An 8,456-nucleotide genomic window follows, 5' to 3' on the forward strand; every position below is an offset into this window, starting at 1 on the left:
AGAGTCTCTGTCAACAGACAATAAGCAGCAATAATGAAGCACTATCTCTATTTAACACCCAAGAAGTGCCAGGTGGTACACTTACATGAAACCTAATAATCTCGTCTTTACTCATACCAAAGTTTAATTATGTTATTTGGATTCTGGGTATGCTCCGGTGGGGTTGAGGGGGGATTTATTTCACCTGCGCATACAAGTAAAACTCTCTGGGGATTAGAAAAAAATTTTTTTAGAGATGGGGTCTTGCTATGTTGCCGAGGCTGGAGTGCGGTGATGCAATCACAGCTCACTGCAGCCTCCAACTCCTGAGCTCAAGTGTTTCTCCTGCCTTAGCCTCTCAAGTAGCTGGGACTACAGGTGGTCACCTGTATTTTTGTATTTTTTGTAGAGACAGGTTCTTGCTATGTTGCCAGGGGTGGTCTGAACTCCTAGCCTCAAGTGATCCTCCCACCTGAGCCTCCCAAAGTGCAGGGATCACAGGTATGAACCACCATGGCTGGCCTCTTTGCACATTTGAGCATATTCATTAATTAGCACTTTTTGATTTCGTTATTTTTCTAAGTTTGCATTTTGTAAAAAAAAAAAAAAAAAAAAAAAGTGGCATTTCCAAGTCTTTGATGGGAAGTATAATTTGAAAATAATTTTTTCAAGTTACCTGAGTTTAGTCATTACATAAATTTCATACAAATTTCCTATTCAACATGTATCTCACAATAAAAAGAATGAAAGGAGATGCAGTAAAATTTTAATCCTAGTTATCTCCAGCTGGGAGGATTACAGAACAGGGAGAGAAGACTGGAGCCTTTATAAACGTGCAGCTGGGCCGGGTGTAGGGGCTCATGCCTGCAATCCCAGCACTTTGGGAGGCCGAGGCGGGTGGATCACCTGAGGTCAGGAGTTCGAGACCACCCTGGCCAACATGGTGAAACCCCATCTCTACTGAAAGTACAAAAATTAGCCAGGCGTGGTGGCAGACGCCTGTAATTCTAGCTACTTGTGAGGCTGAGGCAGGAGAATCACTTGAACCCAGGAGGTGGTGGTTGCAGCGAGCTGAGATCACACCACTGTGCTCCAGCCTGGGAGACACAGAGAGATTCCATCTCAAAATAAATAAATAAATAAATAAAAAGAAATAAAATAAAGTGCAGCATGGTAACTACAGAAAATGAAGGAAAAAAATTAAAATTAAAATTTTAAAAAAGACCAGTCTGGACAACATAGGGAGACCGTGTCGCTACAAAAAAACTTAAAAATTAGCTGGGTGTGGTAGGATGCACCTGTGGTCCCAGCTACTCGGGAGGCTGAGGTGGGAGGATCCCTTGAGCCTGGAAGTTGAGGCCACAGTGAGCCATGATCATGCCACTACACTCCAATCTGGGTGATAGAGCGAGACCCTGTCTCAAAAATAAATTAATAAAATAAATAAAATGAAAAGAGATGCAGAGTTTGCCCAATAATTATCATTAAACCAAAGTAGTAATAAATTCTTTATTTTTTATTTTTATTTTTGAGACAGAGTCTCGCTCTGTTGCCCCCAGGCTGGAGTGCAGTGGCGTGATCTTGGCCTACTGCAACCTCTACCTCCTGGGTTCAAGTGATCTTCCCACCTCAGTTTCCCAAGTAGCTGGGATTATAAGTGCCTGCCACCATGCCCAGCTAATTTTTGTATTGTTACTTGAGATGGGGTTTCACCATGTTGGCCAGGCTGGTCTCGAACTCCCAACCTCAGGTGATCCACCTGCCTCAGCCTCCCAAAGTGCTGGGATTACAGGCATGAGCCACCGCACGTGGCCCAAAGTAGTAATAAATTCTGATTCAAAAAAATCTTTCATGCCTAGAGTGTGTCCAACACTCAAATTAATGAAAGCTTGGCATGCTATTCTGTTCCCAAAATTTCTATTCATTGTTTGACTCATTTGCATGTATTTTCATGTACTGAAGGAGAATGTTAAATATAACATACCCAAAATGAAATCAAAACTCTAGAGAAAATTAGAACAATCCAGAAAAGGGATTGACAAACATATAACCAACTTTATCTTTGCGCTTGCCTTCTCAATTTTTACCTAATTTGTAGATGACCACAGGTCTACCTCAAGAGAGCTTGTTCTCAGCACCAAAATGATGTATGTTGACTTTGTTGTTGTTGAGACAGAGTTTCGCTCTTGTTGCCCAGGCCAGAGTGCAACGGTGCAATCTCCGCTCAACACAACCGCCGCCTCCCCAATTCAAGCGATTCTCCTGCCTCAGCCTCCCGAGTAGCTGGGATTACAGGCATGCACCACCACGCCTGGCTAATTTTGTATTTTTAGTAGAGACAGGGTTTCACCATGTTGGTCAGGCTGGTCTTGAACTCCCGACCTTAGATGATCTGCCCACCTTGGCCTCCCAAAGTACTGGAATTACAGGTATGAGCCACCACGCCTGGCCATATATTGACTTTGAAATGAAAGTCCATGGCCAGGCGTGGTGCCTCACACCTGTAATCCCAACACTTCGGAAGGCCAAGGTTCAAGGATCACTTGAGCCCAGGAGTTTGAGACTAGCTGGGGCAACATAGCAAGATCCCATCTCGAAATTTAAAAGTTAGCTGGGCATGGTGGTGCGGCTATTGTCCCAACTATTCAGGAGGATGCCTTGACCCACACAGTTGGAGGCTACAGTGAGCTGTGATCGCACCACTGCACTCCAGTCTGGATGATAGACCAACAACCTAGCTCAAAAAAAAAAAAAAAATAAGAAAGAAAGAAAGAAATGAAGGTCTAGATTGCAACGTAGGTCACAGAGTTGAAAAACTAGGCATCCTATTATTTTCCCTAATTGCTTATAAAACAGGACTGGAAGTGTGGGCTTTCATTTTGACCATTTTTACTTAATTGTAATTTTGGCTTATAGTTTGGGAGAGTAGTTCATATTTTGGTAGAACATTATTTATTTATTTATTTATTTATTTATTTATTTATTGAGATGGAGTCTCACTCTGTCACCAGGCTGGAGCGCGGTGGCACGATCTCGGCTCACTGCAACCTCTGCCTCCCGGGTTGGCAATTCTCCTGCCTCAGCCTTCCAAATAGCTGGGACTACAGGCGCCTGCCACCGCATTCGGGTAATTTTTGTATTTTTAGTAGAGACGGGGTTTCACCATGTTGGCCAGACTGGTCTTGAACCCCTGACCTCAGGTGATCCACCCACCTCGGCTTCCCAAAGTGCTGGGATTACAGGCGTGAGTCACCACGCCTGGCCAGGACATGATCTTAAAACCAGCTTTGTGTGTTTGCTTTGGCAGCACGTATACTAAAATTGGAACAATACAGAGATTAGCATAAAAAAATAAAAATTTAAAAACCAGCTTTGTGAATGTTTAGTTGTTGACTAATAAGAATTATTAAAATACTTCAAACATTATCTAGTATTTTGCTTCAGCATCTGTACATGATGAAGTATTTATAAGATTTTGTAAATACTATAAGTACCACTAATTAGTAAATACTTTAGCAATTTGTAAATACTAAGTATTTTAATATTTAGCACTACTATATAATTGCACAAAATCTAATTGATTAGTATTTTGTAATAGTTATCTGCTAAGTACTGCAACTCAGTAAATATGTTAGTATTTTGTAAGTAGTCATTTGCTAAGTACTGCTACACAGTAAATACTTTCATATTTTGTAAGCAGTCATTTGCTAAGTACAGCTATTCAGTAAATGTTTTAGTATTCTGTAGGTAGTCATTTGCTAAGTACTGATACTCAGTAAATGCTTTAGGATTTTGTAAGTAGTTATTTACTAAGTAGCAGTACTTAGTAAAGACGTAGTAGCAATATTTACAAAGTAGTTCTTTCTAGCTCATAAGCAAAGCATAGCAAAACACTGATGATAGGAAATACTTGTCTATTTGTATAGGTTTACAAGGTACGTAGTTAATTCTCTGTCATGACTGCAGTTTAAGTTTATGGAATGAGCACTCCGGAATCCAATTGCAAGCAAAAACCTATCTTCTATCTCTTCTGCTCATGTTAAGGTATGAGGTTACTTTGCAAACACTTAAGAAGAGAGATGAAATTGGAATCACCAGGATGGTTTCCACCTGGCCTGTTAATTTATTCACTGGAAAGACTCTTCATTTGCATATGTTTTCACAGGTTTCAAAAAGTCAACTTTTTTTGGCGGGGGGCGGGGATACATTTTGACATTGTTTTCCTAGGGGCTCTACAATGAATGTAAATCTATTCACCTTAAATTGTTATGTTTTTGAGACAGGGTCTTGCTCTGTTGCCCAGGCTGGCATACAGGGGAGCCATCACGGCTCACTGCAGCCTCGACCTCCCCAGGCTGAGGTGATTCTCCCACCTCAGCCTCCTGAATAGCTTGGACTACAGGTGCATGCCACCCCGCTCAGCTAAGTTTTGTATTTTTAGTAGAGACGGGGTTTCACCATGTTGGCCAGGCTGATCTCAATCTCCTGACCTCAAGTGATCTGCCCGCCTTGGTCTCCTAAAGTGCTGGGATTACCGACGTGAGTCACTGCGCCCGGTTGGAACTGTGACTTTCTACTTGGAACTGAGCTCCCTTTCCAACACCAAAATGTGTCTTTCCCACAGCTCATTCCCTTGGAATTTTGAGTTCGCAAATTCTTTGTGCAAAACATCTAACTTCTATTTCTGTAACTGAACTTGATTTGAATTCCCATTGTGCTGGGTGTCAGAATCTTAATTATGTCAGGTAATTAAGCAACCTCTTCTCCCTTCTTACCATAGGCTGGGGGAGAGAGTCGAGGCCCCACATGGGACTGGAGTTTTCTCAGTCCGAACAGTGAACACAGAGTCATCCTCAATCCTCTCTACTCTCATGGTCTTGAGGGGCCACTGCTACCTCCTCCTGGTCCTGACCTTGAGGCTTCTCAGCACTGGCTTTCTCTGAATTCCTTCTGTGCACAAGTAAATCATTCAGCTTCTTCCTGAACAATAAGGATATCTCGTCTAGATACCCCTGTTCCGTGGTTACTCTATGGTTACTGAGCCATGCTGGACCCAGAGGGGAACTCTGCAAAGCTCACCCCTCCCCCAGCTTCCCCAGGGAGAAAGACACACACGCCCTCTCCTCTGAGACCTCCAAACCTATGTGGGTATCTGTCATCACTACCACTCCTGCCTGGTACCCGTGCACACCCAAGGACTGTGTTTGGAGAGGCAGATGCATTGAGGTCTAAGCGTTCTTGCATCCTTAACTTTGAAACCATAAAAGCATGTTCTTTTCTTTGATCTCTGGATGTTTCATTTTGTTTTTTGTCATCTCCCTCTTTCGATGCCTCCTGCAATGAATTGTATGTGGGAGGAAGGGAGAGGCAAACATGTACAAGGACACAGAGGTATCCTGGGAGAAACTGTGACTCATACTCTAAAATATTAATCTCACTCTCTTATATAGCACCTTGTACTTTATTTTTATTTATTTATTTATTTATTTACTGAGGCAGAGTCTCACTCTGTCACCCAGGCTGGAGTGCAGTGGCACAATCTCAGCTCACTGCAACCTCCGCCTCCCGGGTTCAAGCAATTCTCCTGCCTCGGTCTCCCGAGTAGCTGGGACTACAGGCACCTGCCACCACGCACGGCTATTTATTTTTATTTTTATTTTTTAGTAGAGACAGTGTTTCACCATGTTGGGCCTCAAACTCCTGACCTCAAGTGATCTGCCAGCCTCGGCCTCCCAAAGTGCTGGGATTACAGGCGTGAGCCACCACACCCAGCCAAAACATGTATTTCTCATGGAATAATTTCATGCGCTAGAGCAAGCTAATTGGGAAAGTCAATAGCAAGGAACAGTAGTAATCGTTTATGAAATAATGATGAGGTGCTGGCACCTGATGCACATTCATAGTCCCATTTAACTCTTCAAGTGAAACTCTCACCTGGCAGGAATTTACTATTAGCCATTTTCCAAATAAGAGATACAGACGAGAGAGTCTCTATCTCTTCTTTGGTGCAAGGAGATTGGTGCAGTCGGTGAGTGGCAAAAGTGGATATGTACCCAGATCTGTCTCCAGTCCAAATTCCAGCTCATCACTTCCCTAAAAGTGGTCTATTCTGCCAGGCTGGATAAGGGAAGTCGTTCTGCTTCCAAACTTAATATGTGACAGATAAGGCAATCTAAACCAAAGTCTTCTTGAGTTTGGTCAAACAATATGCTGCCAAGGCTTGAATCCACATAACTGTAACAAGCCATCCCAACTATGCCACAACCCACACAACTCAAAGGCAAGGGAATCCCAGGCGACAAGGTCCAGGAACAGCCACTCTGGGGAGTCTGCCACCTCTGATATTGCTCCCGTGGCACACACGGTGCCCCATCTGCGTCCAGACCTGCGCTGAAGGAATGGGGGGAAGGGGCAAGCTTTGTAGGTGTGGGTGATCCAGTGGTCACTTGAGGTCTCTCAAACAAGGACTCTGTAGATGATGTTAATGGGCCAAATGGAATGCACATCTGCCCCTAAGTGTGTTTCTTTTCTTTCTTTTCTTCTTTCTTTCTTTTTTTTTTTTTTTGTTGAGACAGGGTCTTGCTCTGTTGCCCAGGCTGGAGTGTAGTGGTGCAATCTTGGCTCACTGCAACCTCCACCTACTGGGTTCAAGTAATTCTTCTGCCTCAAGCCTCCCAAGTAGCTGGAACCACAGGCATGTGCCACCATTCCTGGCTAGTTTTTTTATTTTAGTAGATACGGGGCTGGTCTGGAACTCCGGGCCTCAAGTGATCCACCCACCTTGGCCTCCCAAAGTGCTGGGATTACAGCTATGAGCCACCGTGGCCAGCCTTGTTTATTTCTAAATGAGGCTTCCTTTGTGTCTCTACATTTCCTTCTACAAAAAAAAACTGCCATGGCACAGGGGCTTATGCCTACAATCGCAGCACTTGGAGAGCCCAAGGCCAGTGGATCACTTGAGTCCAGGAGTTCGAGACCAGCCTGGGTTAACATAGTGAGACCCCAGCTCTACGAAAAATTTAAAAATTAGCCAGCCATGGTGGCATGCACCTGTGGTCCCAGCTATTCGGGAGGCTGAGGTGGGAGGATCACTTGAGCCCAGGAGTTCCAGGCTGCAGTGAGGTCTGATCTGGCCACTGCACTCCAGCCTGGGCAACAGAGCAAAGTGCTGTCTTAGAATAAAATACTTTTTAAATAAACTAAAAACAAAACAATGGGCCTGGTGTGGGTGGCTCACATCTGTAATCCCAGCACTTTCGGAGGGCAGGTGAGGCAGAATAGGGAATGAGGGTAACCAAGGGTTAAGGCATAAACAAAAGAACAGCAGGTGCAGCCAGTTCTAGGCAAGATTAGGCAGCATAGAGGCCACGTGTTCATTCCCTCAATCAGAGGCTGATTGACGGACGACGGGGGGGGGCGGGGGGGAGGGTGACAGCCTCTGATTGACGGGGGGGGCGGGGCGGGTGCGCGTCCCCACTTCAGCCTCTGATTGGTCACAGGCCAATCCTTCAGAGGGTGTAACCAATCGGAGACCTCTAACGGGCACCTAGGGGCGTTACCTAATTCTTCCAGCTTAATAAAAATCCTAATGGGGGCTCTTGAGCTGTTTGCTCTATCTTGCTCCTGCTCTGTGAGTTGTACTTTCGCTTCAATAAATCTGTCTCTTCCTTACTCCGGTTTTTTCTTTTGTTTCTTTTCGTTGCTTTGTTCTTTTGTTACTTTGTGCATTGCATTTTGTTCAGTTCTGTGTTCAACAAGCCAAGAACCTGGGCAATCCACGGTCAAGACCTTCCATCCAGTAGCAGAGGCAGGAGGATCCCTTGATGCCAAGAGTTAGAGAGCAGCCGGGGCAACAAAGTGAGACCCTGTCTCTACTATCTATCTATCTATTTTTTAATTATCTGGGCATGGTAGTGCATGCCTGTGGTCTCAGCTACTCCTCAGGCTGAGGTGGGAAGATCCCTTGAGCCCAGGAGTTGGAGGCTGCAGTGAGCTATGATGGCACCACTGCACTCCAACCTGGGTGACAAAGCGAGATCTTGTCTCTAAGTTAAATTTAAAACAATACCACCAAAACAACAACAGGCTGGGCGGTGGTGTCTCACGCCTGTAATCGGAGCACTTTGGGAGGCCGAAGTGGGAGACCATTTGAGGCCAGGAGTTGGAGAGCAGCCTGGGCAACACAGACCTCACCTCTACAAAAAAATAAAACTGGCCTTGGTGGCGCGCGCCGGTAATCCTAGCTACTTGGGAGGCTGAGGCAGGGGGATTGCTTGAGTCTCGGACGTTGAGGCTGCAGTGAGCTGAGATCGCGCCACTACACTCCAGCCTGGATGACAAACTGAGACCCTATCAGAAACAACAACAACAACAAAAAAAACAGTGCCCGCTCAGTTTTTCCTGAAACGCGCAGCCCTCGCCTGTAGCCAGGAGAAAACTCCGCGAGCCAGGAAAACACAAACTCGGCCAGGAAACAG

Source organism: Pan paniscus, chromosome 6, assembly GCF_029289425.2.
Source record: "Pan paniscus chromosome 6, NHGRI_mPanPan1-v2.0_pri, whole genome shotgun sequence".
NCBI lineage: Eukaryota > Metazoa > Chordata > Mammalia > Primates > Hominidae > Pan > Pan paniscus.